The 19,938-nt window shown below is 40.0% G+C and overlaps 1 long non-coding RNA gene across 2 annotated transcripts; it reads left to right on the top strand.

Annotated features, from left to right (window-relative positions):
* The first annotated feature begins 288 nt into the window (after window positions 1-288).
* LOC136287825 (uncharacterized) lies at window positions 289-10,576 on the top strand. Of its 2 annotated transcripts, XR_010720363.1 has the most exons (4): window positions 289-1,026; window positions 1,503-1,602; window positions 3,664-3,772; window positions 7,352-10,576. It is a non-coding gene; the product is annotated as an uncharacterized lncRNA (long non-coding RNA). The 2 variants fall into 2 exon arrangements; XR_010720362.1 differs by lacking the exon at window positions 289-1,026 and having other exon boundaries at window positions 1,358-1,602.
* The last annotated feature ends 9,362 nt before the right edge of the window (window positions 10,577-19,938 follow it).

Below are 19,938 nucleotides of genomic sequence, written 5' to 3' on the forward strand. Positions count from 1 at the left end.
GGACGGTCCCGGCACAGGCAATGCCCGCATCCGGCATGGCGGTCCCGGCACGGGAGGGGCTGGCAGTGCCCACACCCGGCATGGCACGTCCCGGCACAGGCAGTGCCCACACCCGGCATGGCGGTCCCGGCACGGACGGTCCCGGCACAGGCAGTGCCCGCACCCGGCATGGCGGTCCCGGCACGGACGGTCCCGGCACAGGCAATGCCCGCACCCGGCATGGCGGTCCCGGCACGGGAGGGGCTGGCAGTGCCCACACCCGGCATGGCACGTCCCGGCACAGGCAGTGCCCACACCCGGCATGGCGGTCCCGGCACGGGAGGGGCTGGCAGTGCCCGCACCCGGCATGGAGGTTCCGGCACGGGCGGGGCGGTTCTCGCAGGTGTCCACACCTGCCACGGTCGCTTCCGGTACCGGCATGTTCTACACTGCTCTAGAGTTTTATAATTTTGTCACTTTTCCAAGAGAACTGCAGGATTTACTATTTTTGCCGCTGTGTTGGCCACTTTCTGCAGCTGAGGTTATGTTGTTTTATGCCCCTGCCACAAAACGCTGCTTACTCACTAATTTTTCCCTAAAAGTTGGCTAACGATCTTGCAAGAAGTTCGGAGCGTGGAAGGGTGGGAAATCAGAACTGGCTTACAGTTTGTGCCAACAAAGTGAGGAAAATCAGTAGTTTAGGCTGGCAAGTTCTGAAGAGAGACGACAGGATCACAGATCAGGACGGATCGTGGGGAACACCAGGGGCAGTCCCGAGTGATCTGCCCTGGGAGCCGGCCTGGAACTGCAGCCTGCCTCTCTACTGACAGATTAAACGTGATGCTGAGCTCAGCTGCGGTGGGATAATCCTCTCCACCCCCAAAGCAAGGCGGCCACATCCACATGACCTACCGGGCATACCCCTATGCTCCTGCTAATTCTCCAACTGCGGCGTCCCCTCTTTGGTCTGGCCCAAACCACTGCCACGGCAATATCTGAACGTTTTCGCAGGACAGAAAGTCAAGTTTCATTCTGCAGGACTCCTCTGTAATTTTCCAGGGGAAAATATGCTATTGATATATTTTTATATATTTATATTTTTGTAATGTTTAATATTTAACCGGAAGCAAGTTCATATCTTATATATATATATAAAAACCTTTAACCTGAAGCAAGTTTTTTTTCAAATAACTACTGATGATCCCACACAGTTTCTTCCCTTCAGCACCTGGCTGCAGCCTGAGTTGCTTAGGAATAAGGAGTGCATCTGCGAAAATCCTAATATTTGCAAGAAGGTGGAGCTTTTGCCTTTGGCCAGTGTGTTATTACCCAAGAGATCTTACAGAGACTGGCAACGTGCTGTCCAGAGCAGGTCAAGGACTTCCATCAGAGTTCCTACATTTACTTGGAGCGCTGTACCCAGCCTGGACGAGAGGGGGAGAAATATGGCAATGCTGAGTAGCACAGCAGCAGCCAGAGATGCTTTTCATTATAATTCAATTTAATTTCTACTCTTGTTTTAGGTTTTGGCATATAAGCAGCACCACACCTTTGGAAACCGTGGTTTGCAGTTTGCTGTCCATCACTAATTCTACTGAGCTACGTCTTGCTGATTTTTGACAGGTCAGTAGATATGTCTACATCTGTTGGTTTTTATTTGTTTAACTTCTAGGGGTTTTTTTTTTCCTCTTCTTTCTGAGTATTAATCCCCAGATTGTCTGTAATTAGGTGAAGATCTACCCTATTTGTTTGTTTTAGTTTGGTTTTTATTTCAGTTAACTGGTGACACTAAAGCATTGCAAAAAGTCACACAAGATTACTTCAGCAGAAGTTAAGAATCAAAATTCACATCTATATCTAATTACTATACTACTACACTTAAATAAAACTTACGACATAAGACCTTACCCTTTCACACAAAAATAATTTTCTTGGGAAAAGAAAATAGACAAATGAAAATTTTTCACTTTGGGGTAAAACCTCCCTCAAATTTCAAACTTTCTTACTGATGCATCTATTAAAACCTACAGATGGTATTAATTTCTCACCGTGTTTTGGTTACTTTTTTCTAACTATATTTTGACTACTCTCACAGTAACGTTACCACTGGGGGCTGATTTTTAAAGTATTTTTTAAGAGAATCATTGATGTTGTAACAACCTACCTCCCAAATGTTTTACAACAACATCCATATGCTCAGCTGTCAAGCTGTCCCCATCATTCCACGCAAAGACCGTCCAATTGGGCATATCCCAAACTGTTCTGGTGCTTAATTAATGCCTTGTTGGGAGGAAAGAGTTTAAAAAGTGGAAGAATGGCAATGAGGAGGAGGATGAGGATAGTAGATTCACTCGGGTGACCTTGCAGCTGGGAATGTCAAGGCCTGGAGAATAACAGTGAGGGGAGGCCTGTATATTGTGCCTACCGCTGTTTATACTCGAGTTTTGAGAAGCATTTCTGTGTAGAGATAATGCAGGTGTTCTGACAGACTTGGAGGCACTCTCATGGGACATACTTAAGCTCCCAGGCTTTGGGAGAGAGAGGGTCAAAGCTCAGAGATCATAAAAAAAGCCCAGAGGAGATCACAGCATGCTGGTAAACTACAAGTGCACGGACCCTTGATAAATTGGTGCAAACAGCAGGCCTGCCTTTCACTCAGATAACTGAGCCTAACAGTGCTCGCCTTCCTGCCTGTGTGTCTCTGCCAGGGTGTTGCCTTGGGATCTTCCAGTTAGCAGACTAACACAATAAATTTACTCTTTGCATTTTAACTGTGGTTTTGTGCTTGTTCCAGCTGCCTGTCTGTGTCAACACACACACACACAATACTTATTTGCATTAAATATGTATCATTGCACAGTTGCTACTCCCACTTTTGTTGTATTAATCCAGCACAGTGCCTAATGCTAACCTGCCAGAGCCCAGTTGTTCTCTATTTGCTTAACTACATCTGCTAACAAAAAGGTAAATGTGGTGATGCTGAAATGCAGTCTGTCTTTCAAACCCCATTCAACCCTCATGTCTACGATGCTTGGATTTCTATGGATGGCAGTTGATTAGCACAAAATGTCCCTTCCCTGTTTCCAGCTCCCTTTCAGCTCTTATCATCAATTGACAATCTGACTGCATGTATCATCAGCCTGATTGAATTCTCATGTAATTCTGTCTTCAAATATATTGTATTAATATCTTGGAGTTTTGGTGTTTTCAGCTCTGAAAATATTCTTCTTGAATATTTTTGTTTGTTCAAAGTATTTACTTACATATTTTCCCCTTGCCTAACTCTATTCCTTTACTACTCTGACCTTTTCAGAAACCTTTTCTTGTAGTCTATATGTGTAATTCCTAGCACAATTGCTATTTATATTTTTTCAGTTTTGCAGTTCTCCATGTTTTTTATTACTTCTTTAAATGTTTGACATCCAGGTTATACTGGGATTTTAGTTCTGACTACAATGCACAGATACCCCTGTACTTACTATAAATAGCAGGGTAAATGTTCTGAGCTGGCCTTTAAATTCCTGCAGGCTCTGAAGTGAGTAAAGCATGAATCACACAGCGAAGAGAGGTTCAGAGCACTGCTTTAGCTGAAATATGCTCTCAATGTTAATTTATTTAAGTGCAGAGTAACAATGGTCACATCCCTTGTGACACTCTAAATCTCTCTGACTCCACTTTACACAGGGCTTACGAATCCTAGATTTATTCCCCAAATGCCCTGTCCAAGACTCTAGTGCAGAGGCAGAGAAAATCCAGATACATCTTCACAATCCTTTTAAATTTCTCCTGACAGGTAGGTCTGTCATTCACCTCTGCCTCTCACTGCATGCATCTTCTTCAATATGTTTAGGCTGTTGTAACAAATACATTCATTGCATCTTTCTTCTGTTATATATTGTATTTTTGATCCCTTTGCATAATTTTTCAGGGTACATATAGAGGCAAAATCTGCCCTGTCCCTGCACTAGGCTTTTTACAAGTGTGTTATCCTTGTATTTCTATCCAAGATGTTCCATGTACTTGAAATAATTTTGCTTGCCGTGCTGGGGCTTGGGGGAGAGGGGGAATTGACTTGGTTTTTTTTTCTCTAGTCAGTCTTCCTGTGGTATCTTTTAAGCATTGAGTCAATGTAAAAGAGGGGGGCTGAAGTATCAAAGATAAGATGCGCTCACATATTTGAGGAATTAGAGCCTGAGTAAAGAGAAAAGAAGAAGATTCAAATTTCTACCATGGAAAAGAAGAGCAGAACTCAGTCTTTTTTGTGTGTGGAACAGCAGCAATGAGACAATTAACACAAACATCCGGGCTGGTCAGCATAAATACAGATTGAGCTCAGCCACTGCTCCATCATCTCCAAACAGACAGGGGAAGGTTTGAACTATCCAGAACCAGGACCAAAAAAAATGTAGAATTCATTTCTAGACTTAATTTAATCTTCTGCATAAGGATCTTCTTCTTCTTCTTCCTAGTATGTCTATCTTCATCATATTTAAATTGTGAGCTTCTGAAACACATAAAGAAGTTTTACAAAGTCTGTCTGTTTGAAGGGATACTGATGTTTTCTTTTCTTGGATTTTTATTACCATTAAACTAATTAACAGTAAGAAAATGCTTTTGTTACACATAACATTTAAGATTTACTGCATTTCTAATACTCTCCTAAGAATAATCAAATTCTTACCTGTATAACAGAGAAGAATAGGATGCTTTCTCATCAAATAATCTGTAGGTAATTGAAAGATTTCATTAATCCCAAAAGTATTGCTATCCAACATAAGAACAAGACATACCTATATACCTAGGATTTTTAAATTTTTTTTTTAACAAGATAAAGAATCATTTGTCAGGATTCAGAATAATACAAAAAAAAAAAACACTCACATTTAAAGTATTTTTACAAGGAAAATCTCTTATTGTCTGAAAAAATTTCAAATATTATTCTGTCTCCATTAAAAGAAACCCAGTGCAGTTGAAGGACTTTGTTCAGCCATTTTGGTGTTTGACTATCGGTATTGTATAATACTGACTTGGCCAGGAATACTTCATGTTCTAAGCCTATGACTTGATGATAAAAAAATGTCCTGTTCAGTCCTGACACATACTGAGTGTTCAAATACTCAGCCACTTTGTAAAACAGTCTGCAAAATTCCAACCTAATTTTAAGCAGCCAGCCACATTCCAATGGCTGATAAATGTTCCTATTAGACTTACTCAGAACACTTCCACCATTACAAGTGAAATCCCCCAAAATAAGCATTGGGGTGAGATTTATTCTGCCTAATCTAGCCACTAAACATGCACCTACCTTTTAAGTTCTTCTTTCAAAGGGAATAGTTTTCCCAAGAATACTTGGAAAGAGGTAGGTATCCTGCAGGCCACCAAAAGGACATCTAGACTGCCTAAATTTAGGTGCTTACATAGCTGATTGTTTTCCCTTTGTTTACCTCAAGTCTGTTTGGCTTTTTTACTTGCTTGTTTTCTAGGTTTGGGGTCTGAGGTTTTCTTTCAAATATAAGTGGTGCTCAGGAGTGGAAACATAAGTATTTTTGCAAATGAGGGGAATGAAGTTTTCCTTACATGTAATACAAGGTCCTCTTCCCCATTAGAAACAGATACCAGCGTAAGGAGTTAGAGATACCTTACATTCCCTATGTAAGCAAAATTCCAATTACTTGGAAGTTGCCTAAGCAAGACCTACGAGATGAAGATGATGAACAAACATACCAGCCAAGTCTTGAGCACCTTCCTACTGTAAACTAAATATATTACTTTGTCTTAGTTCATAGTATTTTGCCTTTGTGTTACTTTTGTCATGCTGTGTAATTTCCTTTGTCTGAACTCTGTGGAACTTGAGCTAAGAAAGTAAAACTGACTAGGAGAAGTTCCAATTAAGGCTCCTCTCCCCATTAAGTATTGTCTAAACTGCACAGGTTTCACCAGAAGCAGAATATAGCCTCCAAATATAAAACCCCAACCCCATCCACCAGCACTGTGAAAATCAGTTTCTGCTGTAATGCTCCTTAAAATTCAGGGCTTGCTGATAAAACTGTTGATTTATTTTCAGACTACAGAGCTAGAATAGCTATTGACACCAGTATTTTGGCAATCTTTCTTCAGCTCACTTCCATGAATATGCAGAAATCTGGTACACTCGCTATTTTCAAAACTACACATCACATTTGCATAACAAATTTCAGAAGCTGAGACTCATCCTACTAGCTTTTGAATAACCATTAAAATTGCCTACAGTATAGCCACACTAAGTAGAAGGGTTTCATATGTTTAAATTTCGAATTAGAAAACTAAGTTTATCAGTTGCACAGCTATTAATAACATACTGCTCTAAAAACCACAGTATTATTAGATATATTGAAGACCTAACTTTTTTTTTTTCTTTTTAACAAATCTGGTAACAATTAAACAGCAAGGGCTGATAACAATGTATCCAAATGAATCCAGCTGATATGCTTTATATTTTATGTGGTATTTATACATATAGTAGCAGATAGTGTTACAAATACTTTCAATAGGGGCTACGTTATCTTTATACATATTTTTTATGGGCCCATAACTAACATGGGTACCTAGATGGTATTACACACTTAAATGCCTGCAGTTTTGCCCTCTCAGTGAACTGTATACAGTTAAATATGGGTAAAAATTATGGCAGCTATGTAATTATATGCTGAGTGTTGAGTACATGTGGTGTTGCACCTTCCCATCCAACTCCAACTAAGCTCATCACCTTGCAGAAGTGAGCAGATGATATTCTCAGTGAACAGACGAGCGTTAATTTATCTACAGGCCTGTGGACATCTTGGTTTTTGCCTTGTATACCCATGGCAGCCTGCAAACTCTACACAGGGCACAGAGAAAGCCCAGGCTGTAGAAGGGGAGTACAAAACAGGGAGTCTCAAAAAGAGACAGACAGACAGGTGTCCTCAGAAGTATGCTGGTTACACTGCCATGCTTAGATCCTAAGTCACCTCATCTGCCATTCCAGTTCACTTGGCACAACTCAGTCCACTCTGACAGTTTCTGGGCCCCAGGAACTCATAATGCTCATTTCTACTCTGGTCCCATCCGTGTGTATGTGTTTCCCCATATTTCCTTTCCCTGCTCTGTCTTCTGCAAAGGCAGCACTTCGCCTGTCCCACATCACCCAGCTCCAAATATGTGCAGGCATCGCTCATTTGCAGGCAGCAGTAGAACAGTAGTCACAGTAGTTACCCTAGCAGCCTGGTGTCCTGGACCACACCACAACAGCCTTCACTTTTTGCCCTCCCTCACGGCCCCACAGCCAATCCTATTTCTTCCCACACTTCTTTTCACCAGCATCATGCTTACTAACCTGCTGATTCTGCATTTCCAGGCACTCGCCTTCAGCAGTTGCAGATGAAGTGATCTACACCTTGTTCCTCATATGGCTCCACCTCAGCCTTGCCATCCAAGGAGTTTACAGTGTCCAGGGAAGAGAAGCAGACCTCCCATCTCCCAGCATTCTGCCCCTCCTAATGTAGGCAGGGGCCAAGTAGGCAACAGTGACACCTTCCTGATGCTGTCTCCTGACAGTACTAAAATTCAAAGGAACACATCAGACAAAGGGCTCTTCTGAACATTTAATTATGTCATGTGTAAAAACAAAGAGGGAGGGGCTAATGACATTTTAGATAATTAAAAAACATTTCCTCGTACAAATTATTGGTGTTGGAGGCAAAAGACTATCTTGGTTTCTTATTGCTTTTCTCTTTGCATTTATCCTTCTTCATAATGTTTTACTTTGGTTAGTTTTATTGAGCATTTTCCTGAATCTGGTATAAAAATATCTGCATTCCCTCATAAGGTTTCTGTCTCCCTCATTGAACTAAAGTTGGATTCACTAACTTCTTTTTTTAAGGTTACTATGACAGACTCTTCAAAGTTCAAGGGTAATAGCCTGAATACTGATGAGTTTTCACTAGTAGCCAAAGAAAATATCAGGAACTCATTCTTCGTGACATTTTTGATCTTCAAACAAACTGAAAAAAAATGCCTGGCTGAGATCTTGCTAGACCAACCAAATTTATATATCAATTTGGTTTGGTTGTTGGGACTCTGTACTAGCCTGTTTGTCAGCCACAGTTTTACTTTGGGACATTATCTTTTCCATGCTGCATAGGACTAAGAAGGTAGTTGCTTAGTATCCTTGGCTATCTGTTAAAACTGCTTCAAAATGAGATGGCTCTGGAAATTCAACAGTACAATTTCTATGTTGTTTTTGAATGTTATTTTGTAATTGACAGATTGTTTTCCATCAGTAAAAATTGTTTTAAATTGTGCTTTACTGATGAACAGGTTGACTGTAAGGTGCTTGCTCGTGGTCTTCAGCTGGAGACTGACCATGCAATTAGAAAAAGCAGAATATGCTCCATGATTTAATTTTAATTAAGCTTTATAGCCAGAAGGAAGTATATTTAAACTTCCTGTATACAACAGGTCATGGAATTCATCCACTGTATGGACCCATACAATTAAAACTGGTCTAAGATATCTGGTCTAGGAAAGAGTGGATCTTGGAATCTTTCAGTTAAACTCAAATCCAAATTTTCCAGAGTAAACTTGAAGCACAAGGGAGATGTGGTTGTGCCAAAACTTTACTAAGTTCACATGCTGTGGCCACAAGAACATATATCTGAAATTTACCGCAAGACATTGCAAACAGTCCTTTGGATCAATAATTACTTATTCACATATGATAGCAAGACTGGGGATGGTAGAGACCACTGTTTATTTTCTTATATTTCCCAAAATGTTAGTTTTGGGGTTTTTTTCCCCCTATAGTCTGGCTGTAACATGCTACTAAGTAAAATTCTATTGTCCTGTTGCTTTTAAGTAGGGGTAGTCTTTATTAACTATAAATTGCTTTCCTCTCCTGCTTGCAGCAAAAGGCTTATAGTGGGCAGGCCCATAAACACAGAGGCAGAATGTTTCCACTGTAATCTGTACAAAGACACTCCAAAGCTGTCTGTATGTTTTCCAGTTGTTCTTCTGCTTTTACTGATGCTATTTAAATTCAAATTTATTACCTTATTTTCCTCCTTATGAATGTAAACATAGATTTAGTTTTTCTGTCTACGTTGACATGATCTCAGCCTAACAGTACATCATGGGAAGCTGGAAGATTTATTGTCAGAAAAGAGCCTGTTGGAAAAAAATCTGAGTAGTGGTAATGGGAGAGTGAGTCAGTGTCTGGAGTCCAGCTGTGCTTACTCTCAAGCCTGACTAGAGCTGAGTTACTCAGATTTCTTCAACTACCTGAAACTGGTTTGTTGTTGTTGTTGTTGTTGTTGTTGTTGTTTTGGTTTTTTGGTTTTGTGGTTTTTTTGGTTTTTTTTTAAAGAAACAGACTTTATATATACTGGATACATTTTTGGCTGAGAACATTTGTATAATGGCGGAAAATGATCTTTCTTTCTTCTCGTTGTTAGTATTGCAGTGGTATGCAAGAGCCATGCTCTGGGAGAAGCAATTCATTATCTATCCACAAACCAGTGTGTCTGAAAGATGGTGTGGCATCAACAGCACCAAAAATAGTTTGATATGCAATCAGTTCTGTGACTAATACTGCAAAAAACCTACATCCTGACCCTGGGAGCAAAGCTTTGCTATTTCTTATTGCACACATTTACAGCAGTTGAAACTTAAGAAGTACAAATCAGTTCTTGGTTGGTGTGTTTTAATTACCGGGCAGTATTATGAGGCTTGCTTCATCAACATCCCAACCACTGAAGTTCTAACCTTTGGATAATACATAATTTTGAGAAAAATGGCATTCAAATGTCCTTAGAGAATATTGTCAAAATATATTATAAATTTAAAGCAGATTTTATAAAATTAAGATATTAAAATTTTTTAAATTTTATCCTTTTTTGCCATACTTTTAAAAGAGTTATTTCTAAGCTCTTCACAGATCAAAGTAGAACCTCAGCGTTACAGGGGATATTTGTTACCTAATTTTGTTCCCAAGACTGAAGGAAAAGACCCAATTGTGAATAATTTACATATTTTAATTTCTTTACACTTTAAAAATTCCTGAAAGTTTTGAAACATATTTAAGGATTTTTCATGCTTTACATATGATTCATGAAAGTGAATATTTAAAACAAAAGAAATAGTACAGACAAGCTATTATGATTTTGGACTACAGAGAACACAGAGGCCAGGATGAAAACAACAGTACTACAGATGCCACAAAAAAAGTCAGGATTGAAATTTGTGGGAGGAAAAAAAATCTATCAAACACAAAGAGTCTCATTTAAAAAAGAAAAAGCCTTTGACAGTCAGCTGGAAGAACTTTTTCAGGCAACACTCAGGCTTGAAATTTTGCCAGCAGTATGATGTCTAAAACACTTTCAGCTCATATTAAAATCTGATGTGATTGACCAGTTTCTTATATCAGTTTTTGGCTTATTCCTTGCAATTATAATTGAAGATAAGTAGCCCAAAAATTCAAGAGAGTAAACCTGACAAGATAGTGTCTTGTATTTGTTGTAGTTATATTAATAACACTATTTCTGGGGTTCTGGATTGACTTGGGAATTTAAATAAACTAAAATCAGAGGAGAAAAGATATGGAGCCATGTTATCCTTTCCTCTCTGTCCCCATTACTCCACACAGATGTTTCAAGACTATTCATTCCAGCTCTGTGTAGCTATAAAGCCAGCAGTGTCTGCTGGAGTGTAGAGAGCTGGATTTCTAAGTAGCTTTTTTCCACCTGGGAATACAGGGTGGCCCACTCAGTCTGCAGGAACAGGTCACTGGACAAAGATCTCAGTGATGCATCTGAGACCTGGCATAATTCCTAAACTGTCTATACCGTTATAAGCACAGCGTTTATTCTATATTTAGGAGAACACATACCATTTTATGGATCACCGTTTTTTCAGTCCTCTGCTCCAATTCACACACAGCCTTTTCCCCATTCGTGTTTCCTAGTTCCTCCTTTTCTTCCTCACTGCCTGAAGATCCAGTAAATGTGAGCATAGCCTGGACACTGCTTAGTTAAGTGGTGGCTACCAAAAGTGACAGATAGTTTCAGCTGTCTTGCCCCTGGGTGAACATACATCTTGGTCTCTTTCTTTTACTTCAGCTATCAATTTTAAGGCATGTTGAATGTTTACCATCTCCAAGATGTTTATCTATCTATATTAACTGAAATTTACCATTACCAGCTGCCAACTCAAACAAAATTCTGCTGCTGCTGTTGTGTTCACAACAGCCTGCAAAGGCAGCCAGCAGAGATCAGCTACAACAGACGGCATTTGCCACTCAACCAGTGAGTCCCTGTCTTCACCACAAAATGTCACATGGAATGGGGACAATGCTGGTAAGCTAATATGGTGCCTATCTTACAAATCACAGCACATTGTTTCTGATGAAAAATAAGACCTTTTTTTTGTCATTGTATTTCTTTCTCAGTTCTCTTTTATGCCATAGAGAAGGTAGTTTATTGTTAGGTCCTTAACAATTATGACCATCAGAATTCAGTTCTATAGAACTTCTGAGCAGTTTATCCTCCTAATTTCTTTAACTTGCTTATCCACAACTCTTTGGCAGTTTCATCCATGATATCCAGATGTCCCAGCTATCTCAGAATAGTATAGATGCTGCTGATCTGAAGGCAGTGCTCAAGGAAAGGGAAAAGTACACAGGAATTTTAGTCCTCAGCAACACCTGTATGTGTTAGCCTAGAATTTTCCAGGTTTCATAGCAAAAGTACTTCCTGATTTTCATGAAGGTGTTTCCTTCATTACTATTATATTAATATCAAAGTAATAAATAATATCTTCTAATTGTAGTGAGGCAAAGAGGAAAGTGAGAAGTCACATAAAAATAAAGAGGATGAAATTGTTATGAAACTCTCTAAATGAGAAATAAGGGAGTTCCCTGGATGTGAGCCGGGGTTAACTTGATTCAGGCTTCTTATAAGCAACACTTTTGCATTACTGTAATTATTTTACCTTGAAGGCAGCTTTAACTACTACAAATTCACACATGAAGGAAAGCATTTAATGACTGTGTCCTTTTGCTAAGCAACCAAAACCTGTCCTCTTGACAGTTTTCTTTCAAAAAATGTTTGAGCTGTGTGATGTTTTAGGCGAGAAATCAGTTTTATCTACTTCTCAAATGCAAGAGAGACAAGCTCTAAAGGCAAAGTCAACATAATAAATAGAAAAGATTAAAAATTACTCCTACCAATGCTAAGGAGACTGATAACCAGTCACAAGACAGACCCATGGTGCAGAAATAAATCTAAAGCAAGCAAGAGGACCACCATGAACTACCCTATAACTAGGGCACTGGATTAAAGTGCCAATATTCTTTCATTGCCACCATCGCCAAGGACGTCAGTTATATAAGAATGTGACATAAATATGGGAACAGATAGATATCCTTCTACAAATGAAGAAAAAGGGGGTTGTTTTCCATCTGTAATGTTGAAAAATGAAATACTGAATGACCTGACAAAAAGGATTAGTAGCCATTTCTCCATTTTTTACAATCACTTTCTACCCCTGTCTTCTCACTAACATCAGGGTAATGCAGAGCACAGGTGGGTTGTCTTTTCACACAGATATCTGCATCTGCACAAAGTGCAGGAGCTGCAAATACAGGAGCAGCCCAAGCACCTACTTAATATGATTTGGCTTTGACACTGATAGGTTCCAGAGGCTGCAAAGGGAATTTCCACAAGCCTGTGAGGTAAGCAGGCAGGGAAGAACTGATGCATAAGGACAGATTCTTCCCAGATTTACTGTTTAGCTGGTTCATGCCCTAAAGAATGGCATTTTATGCCCTTTCCAAATTCACTCTCTTCCATCACCTCAATAACATATCTCCTGTTAAGTGATCTGTATTTTCTGTAATTTCTGTACTCTGCTGCATACTTCCCCCATCCCCAGGTCTTTAGCAGTCTCTGCCCTAAGGATCCTCTGACACCACAGCTCCACAGCCTCTGCTCAGATTGCAGAAAATGAGCAGTGAGTCTATACAGAGACAAGGAAAATAAATATTCTAGGTATGGTGTGCCATGATTATTGGCAGCTCAAGGATTTAAGAGGGAAAACACTGGCAACAAGAAGGTATATAATTGTAAATTAAAACAGAGAGGAGGGCTCCTTGGCCCAGAGACCATTCAGAAGCTTCTTGGTCATGTCACCAGTGCCATGAATTTCAGTGGAGCTGGTGGTAGGTGGCAGCTCAGCAGCCCTGGGCATCCATTGCAGGGAGCCATGGGACAGCCTGCCCTCCCCATCATGACTAATGCCTGGCTGAGCAACAACAATCTTGGGTACCATATCTGGAGCACTGAGTATATCCTTAACCTCAGAGATCATTAAATCCAAGCTGACTTTGTGAGTCAATAAGCATTTGCTTAATATCTGTAAGCTGGACATGTCATGCTTGTGTAGATCATGGGGTATGGACAACATGCCCGAACAATCCAACCCAAAGTAGGGTCCATAACAACTGATGTGTGCTTATTGCTGAAGCCTACTGGACTCTTAACCTCAGTCCTTTTGAACAACCAAATCCATGGATTATGTGTTGTATAAAACACTGGTGATGACTATGAAAACTGGGAGAAATTGCACCTTTATGGGTCTTTGTTGCAGATACCTGATTGAAGCAAATCTTTTTCAACATGCTGTTTTAATTTCTGTAAAACCTGCCAATTTCTACCACTCCATTTGCTTATACTGCAGCTATTTGACCCTTGGCATTTTCAGCAGATTCACCATAGGTCACCAGTTCCAACATGTGTGTACAGTTTATGGAGCAGATAGCCCACAGCCATGTCTTTTTTGTTTTTACAAGCATTTTTGTTCAGTTACACCGACAAAGCAGTCAGCAGGATAATATTTCATGAGGTCATCTTTTGCATTATTTTTTTTTCATTAGTAACGAGAATTTCCACAACAGAATAGTGTTGATAATTACATTCGCTCAGCCAATTTAACCACCTAAAGGCTAAGTCTAATTTAAGCTAATTTACTTGGCTGCCTCATTGTTTACTGCAGAGAGAGTATGGCCTCAGAAAGCAAAAGATCTCCAGTATATTTTTGATACTTACACTATCTCAAGATGAATCACCCTCTAGGAGTCCTCCCTCTGCTGAGTACAGAGGCAGTCAAAATGACAGATTTAAAATGGATGCCCACCCCTCCTTTTATGCAATGTACATATGAAGTTCTTTGCAGATGGATTGCAAAGAAATGGCATTACATAGACACAGCTTGAAATCAGTTAGCTGATGTGAATGAGCGGTTAAAGTGACTTAAAGAATCATTGTCAAAGGTATTAGCAAAATCATGTGTAATATAACTTTGCAAAAGCATGACTTCAAACTTGGGGGCAAGTTTCACTCTATTACTTACTACACAGATGAAGTACACAAAGGAAAACTGTATTAGGATCAATTTGCATGGAGACCACAGTCACAAAAGGGCATGGGGGTGAGGGAGATCCTCCCACTGAGACACAAGGCTCAGAGCTGACCCCTTACTTTCTAAACTCCTGATGGAGCCTGGGTGTGGTTGAGTCCAAACTTCACCTCAGGCTTGGTCAACAGCTTATATCTAAAGGGTTTAACAACCCTTAATAATTGACTAACTTAACAATGAATGAATGATACAATAGGATTTACAATAATCACAGAAGTAGCTTAACTACAAATCAGAGATGGCAATATTCACACCACACTTGCTATAAGGTATTTACATCAATTTACACACAATTATGTACAAAGGTACCTGTTAAAAATTCTTCTCAAATTTGGTGAAATACCTCAAATAATAAAAAGAATTGGGATGGGTATTACTAGTCCAGGCTCCATCACTAGTTTTTAGCAATGATCCTCCAATTATCTTGAGCTTGAGAGCTGGCAAGCTCTGAGAAGCATCCCCTTCAGAGGGAGATGCTGCAGCCCAGGAAACTCAAAGAGCCTCACTCAGGACTACAGTTTATAGGGTGACCAAAGGTTTGGCTGTAATTATCTGTCAATCTCCATCCTGCACGCAAACCATCCACAATGGTAATTACTGAACTTTCCTCAGTAACAATAATATTGTTTCACTTTGGCTGTGATTCAGACAAAATAATGTTCCAAGGCTATCTGTTAGAAAACAGAAGTTTCTAAGGCAACAGAAGATCCTGGGAACAGACAGTCTTTCTCATAGGCTCAAGGGGAGCTTAACTGCCCAAGAGTCATTTATCAAGACAGAGGCCTAACGAGAATTCCTAAGGTCGCAGAGCAGCCTAGGGAGAAGGAGGAATGCACCACCACAGCTGAGACATATTATTTCAGATGTAGGAAAAAAACTTGAAATTTTCTACTCCAAATCAAAGCTCAGGTCTCTGTCTTTTGCACCGATAGACTTACAGTTAAATGTGGTAAGCACAATAAGTCTTAAGCAAGGCTCTTCAGGTCAAGGTATTTCACTTTCTTTTGTAAAGGGGAGGGGTTGGGGTGTGGAATTTCAGTAGGAGCCATCATCACCAAAAGCCCAGACCACAAGTGAGGGAGGCCGTAAATATGGTTTTGCAACTGGTCATCACATTTAAGAGGGATACACAAAAACTGGAGAGCGTAACAACAAGTAAAATCAAAGGTCCAAAATCAAAAATATGTAATAAAGTGAGGTTGTTTGCCTTAGTAAAGGGAAGACTGGTAGGGGAGAGTGGTGCCTGATGATTTTCAATAATCATCATGAAGGAAAAGCAATGATAACTGCAAGGGTAGACATCAGGAAAAACCTTCTCAGGGTGAAGAAGTTCCTGGGAGAAATTACAAAGTTTTCATTGCTGGAGCTTATTAAAACCAAGACAAATGTCTACCAGGAATGACTTAGGCATAGATGCTCTGTTCTAGGAAGACAGAAATACACCAAATACATCCTTTGTCTGTAATATTTCATTATATAAATTGTTTATTTTTATAAGAAATTTAATTTATTTCAATGTTTCCTATGACAGGAACCTCATAAAGTTCAAAAAAGAGAATTGCAAAGTCCTATACCAGGGGAAGAACAACCCCAGGCACCAGACCCTTAAGATTAGCTCAGCTGGTGAGAGCCTGGTGCTAATACCAAGGTTGTGAGTTCACTACCTGTATGGGTCATTACTTTATGAGGGATAGCCTCAGTGATTCTTGTGGGTCCTTCCCAACACAAATCATTCTGTGATTATGTAACAAGAAGCATCTGTACCTGCTGGGGCCACCCAGCTGGGAAGCACCTTTGGCTAAAATGACCTCAGTGTCCTGGTGGACATGAGGTTCATCACGAGCCAGCAATGCATCCATGCCTCAAAGGTGACTACTCTTATCCTGAGCTAGGATGCAGGAATGCGGTTATAGGTAGGGGCAGTAATCTTTCCTCTCTACTCAGCACTGGTGGGGCCACACTTGGAGGAATATGTGTCAGTGCTGGGCCCCTGCTTAGCTTCCACTAGGAATCGATGAGTTTCATTAGCCTTTCTATGAGGAGGAAATCTTGAAAAGTAATCCTTAAGAAAATCAAGTCTCAGGACATTTTGGGAGAGTATATGGAATGGAGGGGGGAACAAACACAAGGCTTTTATTTTATTGCTGGGCCCTATAGGACAGACACCTTTTGTAATGGTTGCTGTGTCAGAAGAAAGTGTTGAGTATGATAGGGTGGGTCTCAGAATACAGCTTGGGCTCAAAGAACAGGTTTTCAGTTTCTGACAGAAGTCTGTGTGTTCCTGTGGACTTAGAAACAGTTAGGAAGCACATTGTATCCCCAAATGAAAAGTACTGTTAAGAGGAATAGACTTGGAATTTGGATCTGATAATAGCTTCATGTACAAACCTTCACATTTTCAAAATAAAGAAATCTTATCTCTAATCTAGCAAAATAACCATATGCTCAGCTAATTACAATTTATAACACAACTGATATCTGAGCAAGATTACTTTTTTCAGGCCAAATTATTTTTACAAGTCAATTATTGGTGGATTAGTTACTGCTACGTCTGAAGCCATGGTCTGCTTATTTAGCAGTAGTTCAGAGATTCACAGTGCAGAGATTCACATGCAGCAGTGAAGCATGAGCTGTATCAATTTCAACAGAGCCACTGGCAGGGAAAGTCAATCACTCTGCTGACAGGAGCTATAGACACCCTTCTTGTGCGAGGCAAACTGCAGTGCTCTGCCTGGTTACTGTGACTTGCAGGGGACAGCTATGCAGTAATTTCCTCCTATGTTCAGGGACATTTTAGCTGGCATCAATTTTATCAATGTCTATTTTCCTTTGAAATTTCAAGTTATATAGCAGACCCCAACAGGCATTTTGGAAAATACCTGGTGAGCTCTCCTGGGATTTGCAGTAATGTGCTGTCCTGGTTTTGACTGGGATAGATTTTTTCACAGTAGCTAATACAAGGTTCTGTTCTGGATTTCTGCTGAACACAGGGTTGATAATACAGGGATGTTTTGCAGTTGCTGAGCAAGAAGAAGGAGGGGAAGAAGGAGGACGGGGACACATTCAGGGTTGTGGCATCTGTCTTCCCAAGTCACATGTGCTTTCTTGGGGATGGCTGAACATGGGAAGTGATCAATGAATTCCTTGTTTTGCTTTGCTTACGTGTGTGGCTTTTGCCTTCCCTGTTAAACTGTCTTTTATCTCAACTCATGAGTTTTTTCACTATTACTCTTCTGATCCTTTCTTCCATCTCAGTGCTAGGGTGTGAGTAAGCAGCTGCATGGGGCTGAGTATGCTGCAAGGTTTCTCTTGGGCCTCCATCTTTCATCTTTTTCTGTCCAAACTTTTCTAAGATTGAGGTCAGAAATGAACTTTAGCGTTAGCCTAATCTTAAATATTAAATTATCCAGAGCTACACTGAGAGCAACAGTCCCCAGTCCAGATGGGCAGCAGCTATCACAGCGTGATGGTTGAACCAGGCAAGCCCAAATGACAAGGAAAGAGGTGTACCTAAAACATTTTCTCTTGTATGGGTCTATTTTAATGGATTTAGGCCCCAAACCTAATTCCTACTTTAAAGTGTCATTATTTATGCAGGATGAAAAAATCAACTGCCTTTAGAGGTCTTTCATATTAAGGTCAAATTTTTGAGCACTCAACCCTGGACCAGGGAAACCTTGGATTCCAGTCATATGGCAGCTGACAGGGTCGTAACTCACTACATCTAGCTCTCTCAAGATATTTATGAGGGTTTTTTTGAATATGCACTACCAAGAAGGTAGTAGACCAAAAAAGATAATGGCACGTAATAGCATAGACCTTGCACTCTCATTACCTATCTGAAGATATATTTTCTTTCACTTCTGAGGTGATATGTGTCCTTGGTGGACTGTAAAATTATTTCAAAAATGAGGTCTGTGATGCCAGACTCTACCCATCCACCCTACTCTATGGGATGCTGATGGTCCTCAACCTACCCTGCATAGCTATAACTTTGCCAGCTTCATGGGCAGCATAGCCAGGGCAAATTAGAACCCAAGGGGCAGTGATGTGCACAGCACCTTATACAGAATATGGTCATACAGTCAGAAGGCAAAAGCCAATCAGGTGATAAAGAAACAGAAAATGTGCTAAAAACTTACATAGTGCAGGAGTGAAAAGGGTGAGGAGTTAAATTCTCACACCACAGCCCACTCTTGTCATCATGTTATATGAGCTGTCTTCCCCCAAGGACGGTAAGACAAGAACAGTGAACAAAATGTGCCCCAACAGTCATCATCTGATGACCTTCCAACCTCACACAAAGCATGAGGCAGCATCTTGGCAGTTCTTTATGCTTGCTTACCCAGTGCCTTGAATTACAATTTGGAAAATTGAAATCTAGTTCACATTCCTCTTGTGACTGATTTAGCTTGTATCTTTTATTCCTCCTGGTATATTGGTAAAAATATGATTCAGATTACTTGGGCAGAGAGAAGGTTTGACCAAACGATGTCTTAATAATTCATTCCCACAGCAAATTATTTCTCTATTAACATCCATTTATTATTGAACATATACACCAACTTCAATACACACAAATTTCCCTCCGAGCTCATCATGTTGGATAAACACAAACACGAAAATTCCAAAGAAATCTGCAGTTACTAGAAGGCAAGTGTAAAACACCACAGCAATATGGAGTAAGCAGATACTGGGATGTAAAAATCAACTTCTTTAAACAAATAACTCATAATTTCTACTCTTTTAAGCAGTTAATTAAAACAAACCTATAGAATTTTAAGGTATATTACATCATATGTTGAGAACAATAGAAATTACTATGTAGGCATGGAAAGACTCATCACTACTCTTAGGACTGTATATTTATTACTGTATTACTAAATTATTAGTTTTCTATTAATATCTGACTTCTTCACAGGGAATATGAAAATTTTAGCCATTTTTGATTAAAATGCCAAGTAAAATCTCTGAAAACAAGTTGTGTTATTTTTATAGCACAACTAACAACTTTGCATAGTTTTACATTTTGTCACTTGTTACAGTCTGCACTTTTAGTCCCAAATATGTTTGCCTTAATTAATTGGAGGCTTAGTAAATACCCCAACTATCTGGCAAAGCATTTGACTAAACTCCATGCAGGCAAGGTATGTTGTCTAGCTCTTCTCCCTCTACTCTGCTTCCCAAACAAATCCATCCTTCAGTTTTCCAAGCAAAGTATCAAGTGGCCCCGCTCCTGTGGCATTTGAGTCCCTGCTCCAGTATCTCCAACGAGACAACATAATCCAGTGAGGCCACTTACTTCATCCTCACCCCACAAGGAGAGGGGTCAGAAGTAAGACTGTATGGGGTGTGCTTTGGTCAGGCCATATGGCGTGGGGGATGAACTTTTTAATTGTGACTGAAAATTGTTGCCCTCACAGGAATTAACACCCTCCAGCTCCAGATTCCAGTGTTCTAATGAATAGTTTTAAG

The sequence above is a fragment of the Chamaea fasciata genome, unplaced genomic scaffold (genome assembly GCF_029207755.1).
Source record: "Chamaea fasciata isolate MVZ Bird 193981 ecotype frontalis unplaced genomic scaffold, bChaFas1.0.hap1 SCAF_3, whole genome shotgun sequence".
Lineage (NCBI taxonomy): Eukaryota > Metazoa > Chordata > Aves > Passeriformes > Sylviidae > Chamaea > Chamaea fasciata.